Below are 14,220 nucleotides of genomic sequence, written 5' to 3' on the forward strand. Positions count from 1 at the left end.
GGTAGTAATACACCATACAACCACACATACACATATCAATAAAGTTACACATCCTCTTCCTTCCTGGTTGTAAACAGTCTAATAGTTAAGCCTAGCCATTACAAAATCACTATAGTGATAAAGAATTTTTGTACTTTTTCTTTGAATATGAGTGCAGCTGAAAGTTTAATGGTTTTACTCACTCTGACTTTGATATGACATCTAAATAGTCTGATAAAGTAGTTTTGAAGCTGACTAGAATACATGAAAGAGAGAACGCCTTCATTTATCGAATAGTTTTTAGTACGTGATTGAATGTAATGACAAGGGGAGCAGTGACTGAACTATTATAGTGATCCAAGCTTTGCACACATTGATATAACTTATCAGAACATGGCCTTATGGCCTATTGTTGAACATTGGAGTTTTGGCAAAATTCCAATCATGTTATCTCATTGAGGTGTCTAACTAAAGTGGGCACGCTAACTCATCCCCTTTCTGCGATAAGAGTTTAAACAATTAAGGCTGGTTCACACTATATCGCCGTATTTCGGCGTTGATGCCACAATTCTTGGGTGATCGTCAATAATAACCATGTTCACACTATCACAAACCCATTCGCGTTTGAATCAAGAAATACTCCACGTCATTTATCTTGTTAAATTTTCGCAAAGAAACTTCTTTGTTTTCGCATACGGGAATCAAAAATTGGTCTCGCAGCGACTATCATAAACGAATATGAATAGCTCACGCTATCCATGACTGTGAATTACTATCGCCGAAATGTTTCACATTTGAAAGGCGGTCATTGATGCTCAGCGAGGCAACGGAAAATTTTGACATCTGCAAATTTTCCTGACGTTTCCGCGATGCTTCGTCGATGACATAAATTTATGGTTTACATAATTGACGACCAATGCCGATATGACAACGCCGAGATACAGCAATATAGTGTGAACCAACCTTTAGATTAATAGGCTGTGTTGGTTGCAATTCAAATGAAAATCATTTGACCAAATTTGGAAACAAAAAAGTAAGTTTCTAAATAAACTGATTGTTTTCTATAATATCTACATGTAATTGAGAGACCACGCTATTGACAAACAAAAAGACTTCAACTTTAGCAGCTCTTAAATCAAATGCTGTATTATACATCAAAGCAAATATGAAAAAAATCTCTGCAAGGTTGCACCAACATTTTTATAATAAAAGAGAACATAGCCCTCATAAATTTTTTTCAAATATCATTATCTTTACCTAAATTTGCATATAGCTCAAGTCTCAATATCAAAACCTCTACCAGTCTTCCACTTCACTTTTTCATTCTCTTCCTTTTTGTTCTTCGCCTATCCTTCCCTATTTTTCTCTCTTCCTCTCCTTTTTCCCTTCTCCCCAATCTCCTTTCCCTTTCTGCCCATCACCTGCTTTTTTCCTATGATTTGCTCCCACAATCCTCCTTTCTTCTCCCCTCTTCTCATGTTTCCACTCCGCTAATTCTCTTGCTATTTTCCTACTTTCTCTTTTTTCTCCCTTTCATCCTTTCTCTATCTCTCTCCCTCCTCTCCCTTTCTCTACTTTTCCTCTCTTTTCGTGCCCGACACCAATCACTCATTCCATTCCTCACTCTCTCCTTCCTTCCAACCGTTTTTCTCTCTTTTTCTTTTTCGTTCAGCAATTCAATTGAAGCCTTCACACTCTGGTGAATTCTAGTTATTAGATAAAATACTGTTTCCAATATAAGCTTGTAATTCAAAGCTATTCTGGTAATGTTCAGTTAGAAAGGAGATACTGCATTATTAAAGTATCGCTAATGCATACTGACATAATGTTTTTAGTTGCTATCAAAATTAGTTAGGTAATGTGACAGCAAATTTTACCACTAATGAAACAATTACTTAATGCTCACAGCACCTCACAGAGTTTTAATTGTTTCTCTCAAAAAAGCCTGTAAATAAAAATTGAATAGTTATTTGCTTATGTCATGCTTTTTCAGTATAGCAACTTACAGCTGTAAGAATTAGTCTGAAGTATTAGTAGAAAGGTATTAGAATTAGTCTGAAGTACTATTTCATGCAAGCTGGTAGTGCATTATTTAACACCTAATGAATATGTTTTGGTAAAATGTTGTTGCACATACATATTATGTATTTGCAACTCAACCTTCATTTCAGAATTTTTTGATAATAGCAAATAATTTGGAAGCACATATTCTCTACACCTATTTATGGACATTCATATGCAAAGACCTTGACCAAAAGGGAATTTCACGATGCAAAAACTATACATTGAAAGATGAAAGTTTGTTAAAATAAGTATTTAGTATAGTTAAAACGTGTGTTGACATTTGCTGCTGTTTGGTAACATTGTTTTGAGTGGTTTCGGTTGTGAGTTTGACTGTTCCGACAGCATGAATATCGCTGTTGACTTTTAGCAAAATTTCGGTTAACTAGCCATATCTTCCTCATGGATAGGAACAACATTGACACTCAAATTTATATACTCACTTGAACTTTGATATACCTTCTGTACAGTCAGTAGAAACTGCTTGCAGTGCAAGAAGGATGTGAACGTCTTCCTTGAACTAGTAGTTTAATGGAACGTGACTGAATAGCATGACCAGCTGTGCAATCAACAAGCTATGCTATCATGATGACCTACATTGTGTACCCTCTCATCTTATCTCACAACTCAGCTGTCAAACAATGGAATCTTGGCATTTTTCCAATAGCAGACTGGCTGTGTTATTTAAACAATGGAGATGCTTCAGTCCGCCCTTCTGCCTAGTATTACATGCAGACAATATTGCTGCAGTATGATTGTAGATCTACTGCAATAAAAATAGTATTATATCAATCCGTCTAAAGTCATGCTTAGAAGTTTGGGAAATGCACAGAATTGACAGGATTCAAACCTGCAACATTAGGCTTTTCTTTGCTGCCTGCAACGCTAACAAAAGCATCTTCCTTTCACCTTCCACATTAAAGTGGTTGTTGTGCATCAACTACTTTGCTGTGTTTTATTGCCTCTCATGATTGGAGTACTAGCATTTACTAACAGACAGCTGCTATGTGAAAGTTTAGACTAGTGAGTAGAACATGTCAAAATAAAAGCATTTCTATGAGAGATGACACGATAATATGATATGCAATAGAATATTGAGTTATGAATGATTCTAAATACAGTTTCGAAGTTACAGAATATCTTGTGGAGGAAAGTTTGTTTTGACTCAAGATAGATAATTTTAGATACAAATAGCTGATCTTGCTATTTACCTAGTTTATTTGTTTTGTGTCGGGACCAACTTGCTTATTTGGGCATGACATACAGCATGACTGAACCAGTTTAATTTTTTAGGGAAAGAATGTAAATAACCGGTGTTTTCTTCATGAACTCTGTATGATTTTGGTATTATCATATATAATTATAATTAGGAGCAGAGGCTTTTCTGGTTTTAGACGGTCAAGTTCTGTATTTTTTGTATGATACAGTTTTTAAATAAAATTGTGTAAATAATTGTTCTATTTTTGTTCCAAAAACGTTATTTTGAGCTAAACGAAACTATGACAACTCCAACCTAATTCTATTGCCATTCTCTTATTTTTCTTGGTCTTCAGTTTGCTTTGCCAAGATAGCCATTCCTAAATATAAACAAACTTTTGGTTAGTAGGTTGTAATCATACTTGCCAAGTAGTTGAGAAAAAATGTGTGAGATTGACGATAAATCTAGTAGTTGAATCTGAAGCTGAGATTTATTTGTGAAGTTTTTTTTTCATTTGTACCTACATAGGATGCCCTTCCACAATTTTCTTTGATGTTCAGGTACTCTACTATCATTGTGAGGTCATGGTCGTTTGCCAACAATGTGTCACAGCTCCATGTATATTCTTCGTTTATTCATGGAAAGCTGTAGAGCGAGCGTTAGACATCAATGTTGCTAAATCTAATTAGCCCAGGTTTTATGGCAAACATGCGGTTTAATAGCGATCTGTTTCATTGTTGCTAACTTTGTGTGATGACGAGGGTTCGCAAGTAGTAAACAAAGGGAAAACGGCAAGCAAAAAATTAAACCAGTACTTTTATTGAAAAAGCTGGAGGAAAACGGGAGATTTTGTGCAAAAGGGAGACTGACTTAAAGAACTGGAGGGTCCTGGCCAAACCGGGAGACTTGGCAAGTATGGTTGTAATTGTTTTTTTTCTATTTACTTTGGCTTGCTATCATATACTAAAATCATTCTAACCTATATTTGCTAACGATTTTAACCACTGCAAATTTTTATAAAACATATAGCTGAGTATTTTGAAGTTTGGAGAGGGTTAGAGAGTTTATAGTATAAAACTGGTCTTTACATACAAAACTTTCCACTTATTGAACAAAATAATTTGGCAAGTAGATGTTCAACGGCGCATATTGTTGCAAACTTAAGTCATATTTTCATTTATCATTAACAAAAGTTATAAAACTCCAGCACAAAACCGTTAGAAACAACAATACCTTCTTGATAAAAAACAAGGTTTTGGGCAGATTTTTCAAGTAACGGTAGTAAAACAGAGTTTTCCAAAACTTTGAATTGCGACATTGTTTTTTACTGAAAAAAAATTATTTTAAGCCTGTCTATTCAAAAATGGCTGTTGTTAGAAACAAAAATAAATAATGTCTATAAAGCACATTGGCAGCACAATTTATATAATAAGTAATGATAAAATACATATTTTAACGCATGGGTTATGGTTCCATTGCTTAAGAAAGGTTCATTTTGTGAGTCCTGCTAGAATTATACATTTAAATTATGTTTTTCGTAAAGTGGTTCTTTAATAACCCCAACTCAACCCAAAAAGCTCATTTCATTAAACCGAGAAGCTAAATATAAAGGTTATATATATAATATATACGAATTTGACTCTTGTTCTCAAAATTAGCACAAATGTATATATTATATACATTTGTGCTAATTTTGAGAACAAGAGTCAAATTCAGAAGATGTTACTATCAGAGGCGCCCATGGAAAAAGAAAAAAAGTAGGATGTCTCATGTGGTCTATATTACATGAGCTAACAGTAAAATTTAAACGAGCAAATACACAGAAAAATAATATCATAGTACTATCATACATGTTTTATCCTATAATCCCACAAACACATACCTTAGAGAACAAATAATTGCTAAGGAGAATCATAGTATATTTTTAAGCCTTCTTAGCTGTTAGTAAATAGTGATAATATTTCAGCAATGATCCATAGCTTTTGTCTATAGCTCACTAAGTTAGTAATATTATTGGTCAAAATACAGTAAGATTTTGAAAATTTATTTCCTGAAAATTATCAAATTGCCATAACTGAAAAGTTTATCAAGTTATTATTCATGTTATCGAGTTATATCTAAATATATTAAGACATAAAAAATATTAGAATGGTATTGTAGATTCCAAAAATGCAAGACAATTTCCTCCCAAAATAGCAATCGTGTTATGCACAGATTCTATTTTAAGGGATAGACCGCTGCACTTGACTGGCTTTAGTACTTGCATTTGTGCAAGGGATTATAAATGGCTGGCATTTACAAGTGTTAACCTTTCTCAAACTTATCAGTGCTACATTTGCGACGATTCTTGGATAAACCAACTGTTTTAAAAAGTTTACCATCTCTATCAGAGTGAGTCTTCAAGTTTAAAAAGAAAATTATTTTCTTTGTTTAAGATGTTAAAAAAATAAACTGACGTACATGCAATAAGAGTTATTAATTTTGCATTTTTACCATTAATCAGTTTTTTCACTATTTATTAGCTGGAAGTTGCATCTTAAATATCTATTGATGTTTTAATTATGATTTTATTTTCCATTCACAAACATTTTTATTTATAGAAAAAACTTGGCAGCTTAATCAAAGATGAATGTGCAACCAAATGATAACATTATACTAATTTTATAACATCAAAACTTGACACAAATACACATTGACAAAGCAGAACTTCCATAATTAATCACATGCCACCGATTTGTTGCATTCATTTAAACTATACAGACAGATATATTTTATTTGTGGGCTGATTTTAATGGCAAAGGCACATTTAAAAATATACTAAAGACTTCTCAATTGATAATTGTCGAGACTAAAACCTTTTTTACTGTTGTGGGTTGCACAGAGCCTTGTGGTTTGGGTTTGAAGCTACCAATAATTAACATGCCTATGGATAATGCAACTTTCTGTCACAAAACTTGTAGATTTAACTAAAAATATTGGTATTAACTTTTTTTTAACTATTCAACAATCTATTACTACTGCTAATTAATTCTAGTCCAGCGCAATTTACCAGGATGTGGAGGGAGCTTGATTGTGTTTTTGCTCATTGTGTAAAATGCAGACATAGAAAGTTTTCCTGACTATTATTAAGTAGTAGATATCAGGTTACATTAACCGTACCTTCAGTATTAGGATCAAGCCTACATTAATTATACCTAGCATTGATCCTGCATGTTTCATAAACAATATAAGCATACACACTTGAATTCAAAATATAGATCTTACTGAACAAACACCAATTATCCACAATCACCACTTCAGCTTTTAGATTTAAGCTTTTTTTTAGGCGGTTAGTTAATTTCATTAGCAAGCTTTTAAGTTTGACAGTTAAATTTTAAAGGTAGAAAATATTCTTCATCAGATTATGTTGGTTGATGATATTGATGCATGAGTAAGATGCTATTCTAAAATCATTGTAGAAAAAGCTTTTGCAGCTCCTTATAATGTACTTTTCTGCATTTTTAACTTTATTGTTGTTAGGGAGCACTATAACTGGTATACAAAATGTTTTGACTTATTTTCGACTTTTAAAAGGCTGTTTACTAAAAAAAAAGTTGCCAATAAGAATAATTACATATTCATGGTACAAGCTAATAAAGAAAAAGCATGAGATGTTTATAGTAAAATGTATAGCTTACTTGGAGTCGATACAAAGCCATCCAACTACAGGCACACAGATCGTTTGGCAATCTAGAAATTTGGATGACAAAAAATGAATAAAGTCAGATAGAGCTTGAGATTGGAGTTCTCACAGTGCCGTAAAATCAAGTTAGATGGACAAAATAATAATACCAACAGCGTTGAATTCTAATAAAAAGAGAAAATATATGTCAAGAAATATTTATCTAAAATAGCAGAAATATATCGTATTTTTTTATTAACAGTTTGAATAAAAGCAAGTTCGAAGAACTATTTATAATTAATCACATGTGACTGCAAAGAATCATTCCTGGTTGTCAATTTACAACTTATTGTGAAAAAATGAATGTTGCCTTTTTAGTAAGCAACAGCGGCATTAGATGTACTTGGAAATCTAAAGATAGGCATGTAGAGTCGAACCGGGCTCACAAAGAAAAGAGGTTTTTAAACAGCATCAAATTGATCATATTATTACTAATGAATATAATTCTTCTGAACCATTTACAATTCAGAGCCAAAATAACAAACTCATCATGCTTCATGTACACATTTGAGAGCTTTATTCATTCATGGTTTCACATATTTGATATACATTTTTTTTCATTTTGTGGATTGATGGCAAAATATTCGCAATAACCGTGACATGATAAAAAGTTTTTTCCACACGCTAATTTCGCTTTTGTTCCATTTTTGTATGCAAATTTTATATTGTTAAACTTCCTTGAAATAAATTTTGCTGTATTGTTGTTGCATCTTTAATTCTTTTCTATCCACTCACTAACTCAAATGGTTCACAAATTAGGTGAACATGATGAAAGTTCAGTTGGGTTAATTTTAACAAACTCATGTAAATTGCATTGCTACATCTGATTACGGTGACATTGATTGATTGGTGGTAGTCGAGCTGTTTGACTAGCAAATACGCAAGGACGGTTTTGTGAAAGATTGTTCATGATAATTCGCTAAGGGGTTTCTGGCCAAGTTTTGATGACAAATTCATTAAAACACTAAAACACTAATATGGTCCTCATTCATTTGCATGTTTTCAAATCACTTTGTTTTAATGAAAAATAATTGAGTTTTAAGATATTGGTGTTTTGTGCTAAAACTTAGCCATAACAATGAGAGCTTAATTTTTAATACTGTTTTCAAGAATTTTTTTATTTTCTTAAAAAAACTGATCATATTGTATTTTTTAGGTCTGCCAAGTCAACACTTTGATTTTGGTCAGTTCCAAAAAGAGTCATTTTTATAAAGACAAGACATGTTGAGATTCATAAAAAGAGAACTTGATAAAAATAAGAGGTTAAAAGACTTTATTTGGCGGATACTCTGTTCAACGGATTTGTTGATTTCAAAGTTGTAAGAGCACACAATAGTTTCAATTAAAACAGATAACATCATAAAACTATTGAAGACTAATTTGTTTGCATTATTTGAGTAATTACTGAGTGATTTGAGCAACTGAAATCTTTAAATAATCAATATTTATTAATTTGTGTTAGTCTGTTACTCAAAATACATGCAACTTACCTGTACATCTCATCTGTTACAACGCTGTTTCAACACACTTTGAGTTTTCTTCTCAACTTCTGAATACACTCTGAAGCTTTCTTTAAATGGCATAGATAATTTATCTAGTTGTTTTATTATAGGGGATAGCAACACGTTGATCTTAGATGTCAATCGATTCACGAGGTCTGGTAATTTTAGACGCTTATGAGCTTGGTCAATAAATCACACACAAACCAATTGGCATAAGCAAAAGTTTTACACCACAGTTACATTTGTTAGCAAAGAAAGGTTTGCTACACTAAAAATATCAAAATATGCACAAGTTTGAACATTTGGCGCATTTGCTTTACCCTTTTCACAGATGTTTAAAAGACATACAGGTGGTTCAAAATACATTCAAGCAACTTTCACATCCTAGGATGTAACTTTCAGTTTTGCTTTTGGCATAGTATTTTGTTTCTAGTCATTCAGCCTGCTTTATGTACTGGCAGATGGTCATACTGTTATGTTGGTCATTGTGTTTGTCATGCCACTGAACACAAAACAATAAGTTGCTACTCTTGAAAGAAAGCGCATAACATTTGACAATTTTAAAACGCTTCATTAGACAGCAACAGTAAGTGAGTTTTAACACATTAGTTTTTTTGATTACGATTGTTTCCATTGCTTTAAAAAATACAATCACTCAAATTCACAAACTAATGGTTTAGTAGGTTAGAAATTAATAAAGTTTTGTCAGGTAAATCAATGCACCTTGCAGCATGTGCTATGAACTTTTCAAATTATTGTTTAATTATTAGTTGGCTTCACAAAGTTTTTTATCACAGGTCTTGGAGAGTATAAATGCTGAAACATTTTTTTAGCCAGCGTCTCACTTATGATTGGCTCTTGGTACCTTGTAGGTTGGTAGTTCATTCACAATGACATCAAAGATTTCCTAAAATTTGGAGCTTTTCAATTGTTTTACAGAAAATCAAATGATTATGAAAATGTGCAGCTAATGACTAAGAATAATATAAAACATTATTTAAAATAAAGTAAAGGTGATTAATACAATCATATGATAATGAAAGATTTAACTAAAAATTTATGCGTATTTTCTATTCGCACACTTTACTTAGTAAGTAGACAATCACCATAGCGCATTTTATAAATTCTAATAAAATGATATTTTTTTCCAAATGATTTTGTCTGATTTACTCTACATAATTTTTTATCAATACATAGCTATAAATTAACAGTTTTTTGTGAAAGTCCTGTTTCATGACCTTTGGTTTGAAAACGACAAGCATCAACCCATTTTTTAAATATCGATCCCTATTTTCCAAGTTATTATGCAAAACAATTTTAGCAGAAAAAAAACTTGATATATTCTATAGTTGATAGTTGGTATACTACAAGAATGTAGCACAATGTAGACTACAAGGTTTTTTTGGCATTCACACACCTTATTATGGAATAACCATAAAAAGTTTTATCTTACAGAAAAATATGAAATAATTTGTATCAAATGTATAAACTCAGTGCATTTTTGGAAACCAACCAAGCAATTATTTGTGAACAAACTTTTATTAAACTTTTTCAACTACTGGTAAAAAAATTGAAAATTGAACTATGAAATTCAACAAATATAGATCGATGGAAAATGTTCTGCCGGTTTTACTGAAAGAGATTTGGTAGGCAAAAACATATGTATTTTTGTAAACCAATAACACTGAAAATATAATTTTTGCATAAAACGAATTGTGGAGTTTATTAAAGTTTTCTAGCAAACTAAAACAAATTCAGCTCTACCCACCAAAATACAGTTAGAGTTATGCCATCTAATTCCATTGAAATATAGTATTCTATTGTTGTAAAAACTTCTTTTTATTGCTAATCTTATCTTTAATAGTTGATTGAGGTTTAAAACTAATTGATTAAATTCAGTGGAGCAAACACAAATAATTAGGAGACAACATACTTCATTACTGCTTTTATTAATATTTAGTAGAACCTGATCAAAATTTATGGTTTTGTCAAGCAGCTATTCAAATTCACAATCGTTCTATATAGAATTTAGCACCACACCAATGAAAAAAGATTTTCTTTGCATATAACTATTTGGACGGTGTTATTTACTAGTTTAGTTGTGCGGAAAACAGGGTGATGTTAGAAGACAATGTGGAAGGTATCGAACATCTAGAGGTAAAGATCTCTGCCTCAATGAACATTGTGGTAGATTTCAACTATTGTTAGAGCTGTGGTATAGAAGATAAAACTTAGCTGGAGTGTCAAGCTCCAAAACTATGATCAGGAAAATAGATGGGAGGCTAAAACAGGAGTGTCTCCCAATGGCTAGCAAAGTCGATGGTACCTGGAAATCAGGCAAGATTATGAGGGGTTAAATTAGAAGGGCAGATGAACTTGTCTACCCTAAAATATCTAGACATATAAAGGCCAGGTCAGATGGGACTGTTAATAAACTACATTTATAAGTTGCTTTTTGATGAACCCAGACACAGTCTGACCCTAGCACTAAACCAAGAGAACACTTTTAGTTATAGCTGTAAATAGCTAAGTAGAAGAACAAAATAGAAGATTGGAGCCTGTAGACCCCAAGTCTTACCGAGACAAACTAATGCCGTAAACCGGTGTTAAACATTACATTAAAAGTGACTTAGCCTGCCCAAACTCATTGAGAAACTCATGTTTGCTAAACTGGCCAATATCTCTCATTCAACAAAAGTGATAGAGCCAGTTTTAACATAAGAAAACTATCTGAAGCAAAAGAAGTTGGATCTGTCTTTTTAGGGCGTATTGATTGGAAGTATGGTGTTAATAGAAGGCATAGCAGGTGGCGTTTTCGCTCATTATTTTTCATGCTTAGTACCTTGACGAGTAAAGACAATTGCTTGTACACTACTGATTCCATTTGCCATTTGTGTTAACAATCTCGTTTCATAGTTTGCAAAAAACAGTAGCTCCCAGAGAAGAATTTCTGACAGTACTACCTGATTATTACGATGACATCTGCAGATACTCCTAAATAGCTGTCAGATACCACCAGGAATATTAACTGAATATTTATAAGCTTATCATACCATTATTGCCTTTTTACTAGCACCTGTTTATTGCATTTTTTTTAATTAAGTAATTAAATTTATATATTGGCATTTTCTGTGTTCTGCTCCTATGCAAATACATTCATAAAATGTGAAAGTTAAAAATTTACCCTATAATCTTCCTGTAAAAATATTTTGTTAAAATTATCATACAATACAGATCATTTCAAAATTTTATGAAAATATTTTCATTGCGACATCAAAATTTTTGTTGAAGCATAATTTCACATAATAGCAACATTATGACATGTTGAATATGTACTAGTTGTTGACATTGACCAGTCATTATCTTGTATTTGTATATAGCCGTTGTCAGATTCTTTGTTCATATCGGCTTACTCATCTGTTATGTAATTCTTATGTAATAATCCTTTTACTCTCTTTGTTGATCAAGAAATCAGTAACGGCTGCTTATATGTAACCAAGCTTCATGAGATTAAATCTTTTAACGCTTTATCAACCAAAGAAGTTCTTACACCTGCAGTCATGTTTGCAATTATCTTTGTGTAAGATAATGCTAACCAAATTTACTGAGAGTAAATATACCCAATGATTGAAAAAATACAAAATAATTTTAAAACAAAATTTTGCATCGTTAGGCAATTATTATCTTTCAATTTTGTTCATCTTTAAATTTAAATAAATCTACACATTACCAATAATTTAAGGTATAGAATATTTTGCAGTAACCCACTTTATTGAAAGAGATGAGAACTGCTGGGCAATGTAGAGGCTTAATAAAAAACTAAAAAAACAGTGATGGCTACTGTAGATGTCTTCCTACAATTAATCATTGCCAAAAGAGTTTCAATTAAAGTCTAATATCGTTGAGTGCTTAAAGTTACTGAAGTAATTTACACAGATAAGAATACCTAAAGTGTCAAATAGAACTACAATGGAGAAATTTTTTATTGCAGTTTGTTACAGAAAATGGCAGAAGCAAAGGAACCTACTAGTGCACGATGTGTGTTTTGCTGATCTAAAGACAAGCGGTTGGTAGACCCCAGAGTACTTCCATGTAGCCATGTACAATGCAAAACATGTCTGGATGGTCAACTAGAAGCCCAGAAAGTAGTATGGTGTAAAAATTGTATGTAAGTCCCTCAGAATACTCACATTTCTTTACTAATATGGGTAATGATCTCAACAACCATGGTTGAATCCGGGGTGTGATATTAGGAGTTATTTAAACTAACAAAATGAGGAAAATCTCAATTTAATTTTGCAAAATACATTTTAATTCTAGTTTAATCCACCTTGATTTTATGGTCAATAAACTGAATGCACGTTTACCATTAGTGCCAAACATAGTTCTGAGAAAATTAATGTTAAAGTTTGAGACACGAAAACCAATGCACAATTTTGTTTACATTTCCAAACGTCATAGCAACCGATATCAAGAGGTTATGATTTTAAATTATATACAAGCTGTCACATTATTTAGCTTTAATTATTAAGCCTAGTTGCGATAATGTGAACAATTGGATAAGTTTATCAAATATGAACATATTATAAAATAGTTAAAAAACTTAGCATTTTTGTAGTTTGTATATTTTTCTTGATGAAAAGAATGTATAAAATGTGAACAAAAAACCATCAATAGAAAATCTACCTTTTCCAGAGCACAATATTTCAAGTTTAAAACGCATGCCTTTAACTGTATTCTCCTTACTCCGCAGTATAAAACAATTTTAATCGTGAAGTTTTCTTTTGAAACGCATGCCATTTTTAAACTTTAGGTATAAATACAAATAGACAAAAAATTAAATTAAAAATAGACATGCAATTAAAAAAATTTATATGCTGTATTTTTATCCATATCAAAAGTTAAAGCCCATCTTTTAGTATATACAAGTCAATAATCTATTCAGTAAGGAAACTGTGCAAATGAAAATTATATTTTCTAGTAAATTATTTAATGGCAGCTTATCATTCATTAAAATACCTTCACTTTATTTTTTTAATCTGTTAGAAAACTTTTTAGTTTCTTTAAATGAAGTGTTACATTGACCATTTAATCTTGTGCAGGTAAAATAACAGGTGTAATTTATTTAGGAAAGTTTTTGACGTTGTTATGGATGAACTATCAATCTACAAGTTACCACAAGCCAAGCATGAGTGTGAAACCTGCCAGAAAAAAGGCAAAAATGTTTCAGCGGTCATCTACTGCAAGAACTGTAATCAAAAGTTTTGTAGAGCTTACCGTGAGGTAAAAAATAAGCTGAACATTCGAAGTATGTTATCTGAGTTATTGTATTTTGGCAACATTTCTGGAATCACTAACTACAAAACTGTTGTATTAAAAACCGACTTACTGTTGTTTAATAAAGCATATTAACATTGCTACATACTATGAGTTCTTACGAGATTAACCATTTCATATCTTAGTTGTAGTGGCATGATGAACTCAATGACCAACATACCACTTTGGCCATCCATAAGTATGCAGAGCATGCTGAACGACTAAAAACCAGATACTGTGCTATGAATAAAACAGAAAGTTACACATCCGGGTGTGCAGTTTTTATAAACCATCATAAACCCAAACACAATGTGTATAATGAACACTGAACTGAAGACGCTATGTTAGTACAGCACTAAAGAACTAATTAGCAGAGACCTGGTAGTGCACCTCCATCGGCTACAATGATGAAGTATTGTTAATTTTTCAGCAGATATCAAATT

The sequence above is a fragment of the Watersipora subatra genome, chromosome 2 (genome assembly GCF_963576615.1).
Source record: "Watersipora subatra chromosome 2, tzWatSuba1.1, whole genome shotgun sequence".
In the NCBI taxonomy this organism is placed as follows: domain Eukaryota; kingdom Metazoa; phylum Bryozoa; class Gymnolaemata; order Cheilostomatida; family Watersiporidae; genus Watersipora; species Watersipora subatra.